Genomic DNA, 10,157 nt, shown 5'->3' on the forward strand with positions numbered 1-10,157 from the left:
CACCATGATGTCAGAAAGCACTGCCTCTGAAAGACAGTCCTTGATTTCATCCATTTATTACCTCCAACTCTATAGAGAAAACAGATAGATGTTTTAGATTCTAATCTCTGCAATGAATAAGGAATAATAATAGCAAAATAAATGTTTTCAGGCAGAAGAAAGCAAAACCCTAATTTTTTAAACTATGTTAGATAAGAATGAAACAAGTGGACTTTATGATCTTTAAATATCACTGTAGTGGACTTAAAATAAGTGATAAAATGGTTTCGTGCTTCTTAGAGTAAAACTGTGGCTAGAAACATGTATAGATAGATAAAATTATTCCCAGTTTCCTAGTAGCAGGCAAACTGTTTTATGTAAATAAGTTAACAAATGACAATCTAAGTGGATTTCAGAAAGTTTTCTGTTCCCTTTTGAACCATTACTAAACAAACTCAACTCTGTCTCTTTGGAGCTCAGATGAAAATCCCATCAAAATTCATTTTACTAAATGCTGAGATGCAGTGCAAGCTACAGATGTTAAATACATTGGTTTGCCTTAAACAGTTACTGAGACCAAATTTGTCCATCACAATTGCACATGACAGCCTGCCATGTTTCAGGTCAGTCATTCAGCAGTAAGATGCTCCTGCTCTCACACTTCATGCTCAGATTTGTCTTTACTATGTTAATTTCCCCATGACCCCGGATGAGCTGGAGATATAAGCATGTGTCTCCACAGCCTGGTCATGAGGCTCTTACCCTGCAGTGAACCTCCCAGCTGGTGGGACAACTGGGGAGGACATTTTTCCCAGCTGTCCTCTTGCTCCTATCCCAGAGACAGCAGGTCCTGAGCAGGGTTGACTGCACATGTAACACCAGCCATGGTACACGGGTGAACCAAGAAGGACAGGTAGGATTAAATCCACAAGGTGTATATCTCTTTCTAACTCCCTACTCCTCCTCAGCTAACACAACTGTGGGAAGGGGAACTTCCCCCAGCTCCTGCTTTCCAGGTGGCATGGGAGATATGCATTTCTATAGTTGAACTCAATCACTTAAAAGGAAACAAGATCTTCCCAAACAGTGCAATGAAACATATGACTAGTTTGTCTCGGAAGGAAAGAGGGAAGGAAGGAAGGAAGGAAGGAAGGAAGGAAGGAAGGAAGGAAGGAAGGATTAGAAATTAACCATTTGTTTCTGTCAAATCCAGCAAAGGGTTTGAAATAAAACTTGCTGGGAAATTACAATCAAAAACGGAGGAGAAAGAGTCACTACCAATTTAGTGTATATCTTTAGGATTTGTTGTGGTTTAACCCAGCCAGCAGGTAAGCACCACACAGCTGTTCGCTCACGCTTCCCCCTCCCTCTCTGGGATGGGGGAGAGAAACAGGAAAATGAAACCTGTGGGCTGAGATAGAGACAGTTTATTAAGACAGGAAAAAAATAATAATGATAATAGTACTACTAATAATAATGTGTACGAAACAAGTGATGCACAATGCAATTGCTCACCACCCGTTGACCAATGCCCAGCCTATCCCCGAGCAGCCGGCCCCCCCACCCTGGCTAGTCACCCCTATATATTGTTTAGCATGACGTCAGATGGTATGGAATACCCCTTTGGCCAGTTTGGGTCAGCTGTCCTGGGTCTGTCCCCTCCCAGCTCCTGCTGCACCCCTAGCCTGCCCGCTGGCAGGACAGAGCGAGAAGCTGAAAAGTCCTTGGCTTGGTGTAAGCACTGCTCTGCAACAATTAAAACATCGGTGTGTTATCAACACCCTTTTCCTCCTAATCCAAAATATAGCACCCTGCCAGCTACTAGGAGGAAAATTAACTCTATCCTAGCTGAAACCAGGACAGAATTAAAGGAGTAAAGCAGATGAGAAGAGCAGGCTCAGTTCCCTGTCCCCTGCAATGGGGTGGGACAGAGCTGATCTCTCCTGCAAGCCCTGTTTGAAGGCATATGACAAGAGGACTAGTGGAAGAGAGGTTGACTACCACTGAAGGACACCTGAGATTTAAATCTGTACTTCAATTTCCACAGTCCTGTTTTACCTGATGACAATGAACTGGAGTTGGAAAATGTTTGAGCATTAAATCAAGTGCTTCATTCAACTTAAAATAAAAATAAGCGTTACTAATATTTATTTAGCTCTAGTAAAGTTAGAGTGAAGATGGAACAATGTAAAATGGATTTGAGTTGAAAACAAGAATGTGCATTCCATGCAGGAAACACACCTCAGATGGATGCATTCTCATGGTCACCACTGCACTCCAGATCCAAGTTCAACCCTTTGCTGTTTCCCTAGCTTCCCCAGAGATCTCATGAAGTTCATTTACTCTGTGCACAGGCTTTCCTTTTATAGATGGGAACCCTTCTTCTCCCACTCCTCTGCAACTTTCATCTGTCTAGATTGTGATTTGCATTTTTCAAAGTTGAAAAGACCTCTTGTGGCATCACAATGACGTCTTTAAGACACACAAAACCATGCATGACAGCTCTCTGATGTTATATGGAAGCTTGAAGAAGAAGAAAAAAAAAGATATTTGGAATGCTTTTTTTTTTCTTTCTTTTTTTTTCTTTTTTTAATGACAACAACAAACAAACAAAAAACAGGAACCATTGTACACAGGAACTGTGCTGGTACTTCCAGGCTTGCCAGAGATGCCAGAGAGGATGGTCCAGCAGTGCTGTAACCAAAGGAGTTACAACCAAACCAAAAGGAGTTACAACCAACCAAATCTCCCACTCACTGGGAGATTCAACACTTGTTTCTGGACTTCACTCAGGTTACCTGTTAGGCTTGCATTTCATCCTTACACTAGTCTTTGGACCATGCAATAGGAGCTGCATGGAATTCCCTTTCCCTCTGCCATTGGCTGCATCACATGTTAATACTGGCTGTGCTGTTCTTCGTCAGCCTGTGATGCTATTCTTTCACTTGCTCATAACAAGGTTAAACCAGAAATTAATGGTGGCTTGACAAGATGTGGAAAGATAATATTATTTTACTGGCACTGAATGTGAACACCTGAAATACACACATATATGCTCCAAAAAACTGGGATCTCAGAACATGAATGATGAAGAAAATTTGGTTTTGATATGACAGCTTTTTGTCTGCCAAGGAAGATTAACACTGAATTGATGATTAACATGGGAAATAAATTAATTGTCAGCACTTCGCAATACTCCTTGGACACCCTGGCTTTGTTAACTTGTTCTTTTAAAAGCCACTCTTCAGATAACTTCTGGATGAGAATCTAATTATCCTTCTTAATCCTCTGATCCATTGGGAAGAAGAAGGGGATTAATTATCTTCCAGTTTTATTTAGAAATAAGATCACAATAAGCAGCATGAAACAGAAACATATCAGCCATAGTAGGAAATAGCATTTAATATAAAATTTTAAAAATGCTCTACTTTCCATAATGCAAAAAGCAGTGAGTGATGCAAACCCCTAAAGCAGGCAAACTTCTTTTAATTTTGTTTAATTTAAGCTTGCTTTCTAAACATCTGTGTGCTGATGTGAGTTGAACCACTAATAACTGCAGTTAGATATTATATAAAAAGATTCATACCTACCATTACCTAGTGCTTTTCCCCCAAAAGGATTGCACTGAATTTACAGTCTGTGGATGGAATACAATTCATAAAAATGCAGCACACCATCTATCACTGAAATGCAGAACCAGTTCAGACATGAAACATGACAGTTATTTAACAGCAGAAATATGCCAGATTTTAAGACAAGAAGTTATTAAATCCTATTATGGATATTTGGGTAGGCAGAATGCCATAGAAGGGAAACTTTTCTGTTTTCTGCTGTTCTTAAAAGGCAAATAAACTACTGAGAGAGTGCAGTGCGAGTGGTCAAGAGTTCAATTCAGATTTTAATCTGAGAATTAAAACTTTCAAGAATCAGGTGGAATAATCTTGAAGGGTGAACCCTATAGTAGCTACAATGGTTAAGAGACCCGTGTTGAACTTGCTTCTTGACACTTCTGATCACTTCCCATTCCCCTTACAGAGCATCTTACCCAACCCTGGGACTTGGGGAGGAGGTCAGGATTGGTCCCCAAATCCTTAGGAAGGCAGCAAATATTTTAGAGGCCAGAAGTATTTGAAAACAAGGACTGAGAGTCTACCACACAATACACCCATGTCCTATGAGCTGACCACAGACTCTTCAGCAAACGCAGAGCCAATGATCCACCAAAGGGAAATAAAAATGAAGCAGCTTTAAACTTGTATTTTGGTGTTATTCAAGGACAATCCCAAAAACTGATATTGTGACTCTCATTAACATGACACATGAAAAGGCAATGAGAACAGAAGACAAGCTTCAAAACCAACACAGACACAGAAATGTCTATTGACTTTTGGCTATGTGCAAAAAGATCCAGCAACCACCAGAACGGTTTAATGACCCATCCCTGGTAGTGTTCAAGGCCAGGCTGGATGAGGCTTTGGGCAACCTGGACTAGTGGGAGTTGTCCCTGTCTATGTCAGGTGGGCTGGAGCTAGATGATGATATTTAAGGTCTCTTCCAACCCAAACCATTCTGTGATTCTATGAATTAAAACTATAAAACTTTGATTTTGGATGAGCCACACATGCTTTCATATTGGTTGAGTTCAACCAGCAACACAGGGCATATCACAGGTCCAGCGTCTGAGCCTTGGTTGAACAGAAACATGAATGGTTTAATTCAATTTGCAATTACTATGATTTTAATCAAAGAGAGAACCCTGTACCTATGCATACCTTCTTAAATCTATATAAATATAGGGTGTTATTTCAACTGACAGTCCGTCACTGCCTGCTTACATTTTAAAATAACTGACAGTCAGCAGTCAGAGAGACCCCAAATCCCTCTGAGGGCTGGAGACAGATATACATGAGGTGGAGTTTGCAGACACAACTGACATGCCAGTCAATCACTTTCCTGACTAAAAGCATCAGCTCTCATTGAAGTTTGTTTCCTTTGTCATTACAGGCACTTGCAGATTTAGGATCATGAATGTATCTACAATACAGAAGATATGCCTCTAGCAATTATCGTACACTGTGCTATGGTGGCACACGCAATTAGGGTTGCTCCTTCAACACATCAGACAGGTGCACTTCCTGCCCAGAATTATTTTTCATCTGTCAGCAGCATGAAGGCAATCAGAAAAGACAAATAGAGAAAGCAGCTAAAGCAAATGGGGGTTGAATTCACGGTGCCTGAGAAAGTGGAGAAGCTGAAGAAAAAGACGTGTAAGTTAAAGGAAGAGAAATGTCCTTCCTCCAAACCTGGGAAAACTGAGAATGGTTTCTTCCAAAAGCAACTGAGGGTGAGCATAGGACACCTAACTGCACATAGGTGGGTGTTCAGAAATGCTCCTACAGGATGTCCAGCACCTTCCTATGGGGAGAGGAGCATAGGGCTGGAGAGGAGCAGAGGCAATCTGTCACAGTGGTGACACTTCCCTGCATGCAGCCCCGGAAGGTTTGCTGTTTCCTTCAGCCAAATACACTTTTTCTGCCAGCATAATCTAAAGCTCTTGCAGTTTCTGCTACCTCTGCATTCCTCCTTAGACAAACCACCTCTCTGCTGGGCTGTTTGTAGTTCTGTGAACCCACATCAGCAATATTTGGTGCTTGTGCAGCATTTTTGGGAAAGCAAGTCAGTGCCTTGCTGGTCTCAGCAGTGTCCCCGTAGGAGCCAGCAACACAGCACTGCTGGGGAAGCACTGCACAGCCAAGTGGGTCTTGCAGAGGGCTAGGGAAAGGCAAACTCTTTCCCAACAAGACAAGATCAGAGATAACGGCTTGAGTAAACTAACATGGAAAAAATTGTGTGACTGCTGCATGTATACTGGACAGCTATCAGTATTTCACAGGCTTCTCCTAGTATCAACAAACATCTGATCAGATTTATAAAGCTTCTTCTTCCAAATAAAGCTTTCTTCCAAATAAAAGGATATAGATTTAAACCAAAACCTCTCCACAGCTGGATTGCATGGACTAGTTCGGAGCCTGATCCCATGGCTGCTCTAACCACTGTTCCCCTTCACCACTTTTACACAGCTAGAAGGTCGTGTGAATCTTCCCATTTCCCTCAATAAATGGGAACAGGACCCTGACTGTGTGTGTGAAGATCTTTCTTTATAAAGATATATTCAAACCATCTCTGACCTCACCAGAGTTTGTCATGTTCAGATGAGAAATAACAGAAATGTTCAGCTGCCTAGGAGATATCACCCTTCAACCTCTCTAATGTTTTAACTACCAGCAGTAGAATACAAGCAGCATGCAAAGTAAAAATAAAGACCTTACCTGTGACTTTAACAGTTCAAACGATAATCTTTGTATGAAGAAGATTTCATGGTATTCTAATGTGTAAATTCATGCATTTGAGAGATGGGTCAAGGGAGCAATCCATCTGGCACCTAAAAAATATTGTGACAAATTTGACACTCTTTCTAGATCCTTTTGAATTGTTTCCTACAATCCAAACAAATAGATTTAAAGATCACTGAAAAGGCAAAATGTATTTGTGTCTGGTTTGCTTCCTTATGCTTTATGTTGGCCTGAGAATGTGAGATATTTTACTTTTGCCTTTGGGGGAGGAAAGTGAAGACGATGTTGCTGGAGGATGGAGGGGCCTACATCTTAGAAATTGAAGGTGAGTCATTCAGTTTTCCCTGGAGACTGTGACTAACCAGGAACTGGCAAAAGCCATGAGCATGAACGTTGAGTGACTGAGACAAGACCTGGTTTTTATTTGGGATATTATTTACTTTTGTTAGTGTCAATTTAACTTCATGACTTTTTTTTTTTCATTTTGTTTCCCAAGAACCAGCAGTCTCCCTTCCCCATGGAGATCCCAGTGCCATTCCCAGAAGAATCAATAGTGCTGCCAGCATTAAAATTAAGGTAGTACACTGAACTTCATGAAACTAAAGCAGAATAGACCTTTCCACTTTAGACAGTGTTAATGCATTTAAAGGAGATAAAGTAAAGGTACAAACATTTTTAGCCACATTAACGACTTCTGCAAAGGAGTTGGTGGTGGTCATCCATACATAGGTTGCTTGCTGTCAGCCAGAGAGCAAACCTGGCAAGGAGGGTACATCTTCAGTGAAACCTACAACTCCCAAAGCTTTCTCAGACACTGCTAGCCATAGCAGTAATTTGTCAAAGGGATATTCCAAAATCTCATGTATGTCACTAAATCTTTCCATACCCTAATAACTATGTTGATGCAGACTTCTATTGTTGAACTCAGATTTGGAGACCAAGCTCTGTGAAGCTGGATTTTGAGCCCTGTCACATATTAAACCAGCTTGTACAACAGATAACATCCTCATATCATCAACTCCTCTCCACACCCTTCCTACTCTACAGAAAGTTTCTGGCAAGGAGAAAAGATCCAACACATAGAAACACAGCAAAGTATTCTGAAATAGCATGTTGTTGGGGAGGAGGTGGGGGTATCCACAGCTTGCAACATTGCTGCAGAGGAAAGATCCCACACTGCCTGGGCAAGAGCCAGGCTTGGAAGTCCAGAAGGAGAGTTTAACCAATCACCTGCAAGTAATGGAAGTGCATCAGCTGTTTGGCAGCCTGGCATCCTCCTGATCAAACTAGAGTCTTGCATGGGGCTTTTTTATGGGCAGAGTGCCAAACCTCTACACAGAGTGCTGGCTTGGTATTTTCAGAGCTCAGGGCCTGGATTCAAGTGTTAAGCAAGGTGGTAGAATTTTGTATGTGGTGCTGCTTTACTGTACTTTTTGATATGAGAGAACAGACTGCTGCCCATTCAGACACAGTTTTTAGGTGAACAATTTAGTGAACCCCAAAAAAGGATTTTCCATTTGGAGCATGAAGTGATCCATATTTTTATCAATAAAGGAGGGGTACACTTCTTAAAAGAACAGAAGTAGTAATGTGTAAGACAATTCAAATATTAAGAGAATGGTTTGGGAAAGCTTCTCTCTTATGTCTCTTGTTCCAGAGTTTCTAGATCATGCTTTAGAAACACCATGTTTAAGTTACTGATGGAGATGAGTTGTTGGATTAGATTAACAACTGTCCTGACCTAGCAAATCAATTTCTAAATGCCTATGTTCAATTCTCTCTTATCATCTTTCATATGTACAGCAATCTAATTTTACCTGTGTAGCTTCCAGTGAAGGAGTTTCACATACATTTTCACCAGCTACATGCAAGAAAAGGGATTTCCAGATCCAAGACTCTTAAGGAGTACAACCCCAAAACCTCTAAGCTTAACTCCTGGCCCTGTAATGTTATTGTCTGAGTACTCATGGATGACCATAGAAGTAAGGTTTCATTCATGGTCAATACATATAACTATTTATATTTGCATGGTTTACATCACCATGTTGTGAACTTGCCTGCTTTTACTCAGGAACACAGAAACTGATGTATTCTTTCAATCACTTGCTCAGAAATACAAGCTACCAGTTCACAATGTTTTCTTGCAAAAGCTATATCAAGAAATATAATTGTTTTAAAATTCCCTTTGCTGTAGCATCATCCAAAAATGATTAGTGACCCTTGCAAATGGTGAAATTAGCTAGAATATCATTGCTTGAGGCATTAGCTAAATTTACTTGTTAAAGGGCAGCTAAGGATGTGGTAGCCAGTTTGCTTTTAATTAATGTTTTATGGGTTCCATATTAAAGCTTGTTCATCTTCTTAAACTTTATAAATCCCCAAGTTTTCCATTAAAAATTAAACTTCCAAGTGTTAAGGGAAATAATTAAGCTGGGCTTTCTTAATTGCCAAATACAGAATCAGGTACTGCCATCTGTGATAGCTCTTCAGCAAGGGCAGTTTTTGACAAAGATATGTACTCCCTGTCAGCAAGGATACAGAGCTCTTGGTGGCAAAGTCATCCAGGAATATGGATATCTACACTCGCACCTGACTTTAACAAAAACCTAGATTTCCATGATCTACTATATGCTGCCTTCTATAATAAAATATGTAATATATATATGCCTTCAATCATATTGAAGCCTCTTCCATTCAAACATGAGAAAGTGAATAGTTAACCTGGACCAAGAGGTTTGAGAAAAAGATGGTTGAGGTGGAACAAAGTTAAGCCTTTTGTTCTTTACAGGTGAAGAATTCTAACATAACATTATCATAAGAAAACTGTAGAGGCTACAGGCCACTTTTGGGGCAAAATAGACTAATGGGCCCGAATCTGATCTATATCCCAGCAAATGCAAGTTTATGCTTTGCTCTGCCACACTCTGACGCTTCAGGACTCTTGTCATCTTTATAATGTGGATATCTTTTATAGGATATTATGCCAATATATCATCTTAAAACATCTTAAAAGTAAGTGTAACTTTGAAAAGTGGTGCCTTGGGCTACTCATTCCCCCATTTAAACCAGCAAAGTAGAGGAGACTATCACAGTGATGGATTACAGTCAAAACATGAAATGAGTGATGTTTTTAGATGTAGTAACATTGGGGGAAAAACAAACAACAAAAAACTGTCCATGGCTCTAGGCCATGCCCATTACCAGAAAACACAAAAGGGATAAAGAGCAAGAGTAAGCTCCTAAACTGGGGTAATAAATTTTCAGATACCCTGATAAGAGCTCTCCATCCCAGATCCTCACTCCCATGAATGGGTGAGCAGGAAAGGTTGTGTTTGTTTCCCTGGAATTAGATAGGACAAGCGAGTTTCAGCATAACGACAAAGGTGGTGTCATCTGCTGGTTAAGACACAGAATGAAGTCCTGATGTTATCCCCAACTCTGTTATAAATCCACTCAGTGCTCTTCAGGAAGTCATTGTTTCCACTTAGACACTTGTCTACTGAGGCTATTGGCTTGTCAGGGAAAAGGCTGTCATCTTCCAACCTAGATGATTCTGTGATTCTGTGATTCAGTGACATCAGTGTGCCCCATGCCTCTGCTGACCTTGGTCTCCTTGCCATAACAGCATCTGAGAAACCTTCCTTCAGGCTGACCTTCTGCAATGAATCCGTATCATGGTTAAAAGCACTGCAACACCCAGTATGTACAGTGAACAGAGCTTTGATGTACCACAATGCATTTATTCTTAGATTCATTGCTTATATAGTGGTACTATCTACTAAGCATTAAAGATGGACCATACAGAAGAGGGGACTGGCCTGTGTA

The sequence above is a fragment of the Cygnus atratus genome, chromosome 2 (assembly GCF_013377495.2).
Source record: "Cygnus atratus isolate AKBS03 ecotype Queensland, Australia chromosome 2, CAtr_DNAZoo_HiC_assembly, whole genome shotgun sequence".
Lineage (NCBI taxonomy): Eukaryota > Metazoa > Chordata > Aves > Anseriformes > Anatidae > Cygnus > Cygnus atratus.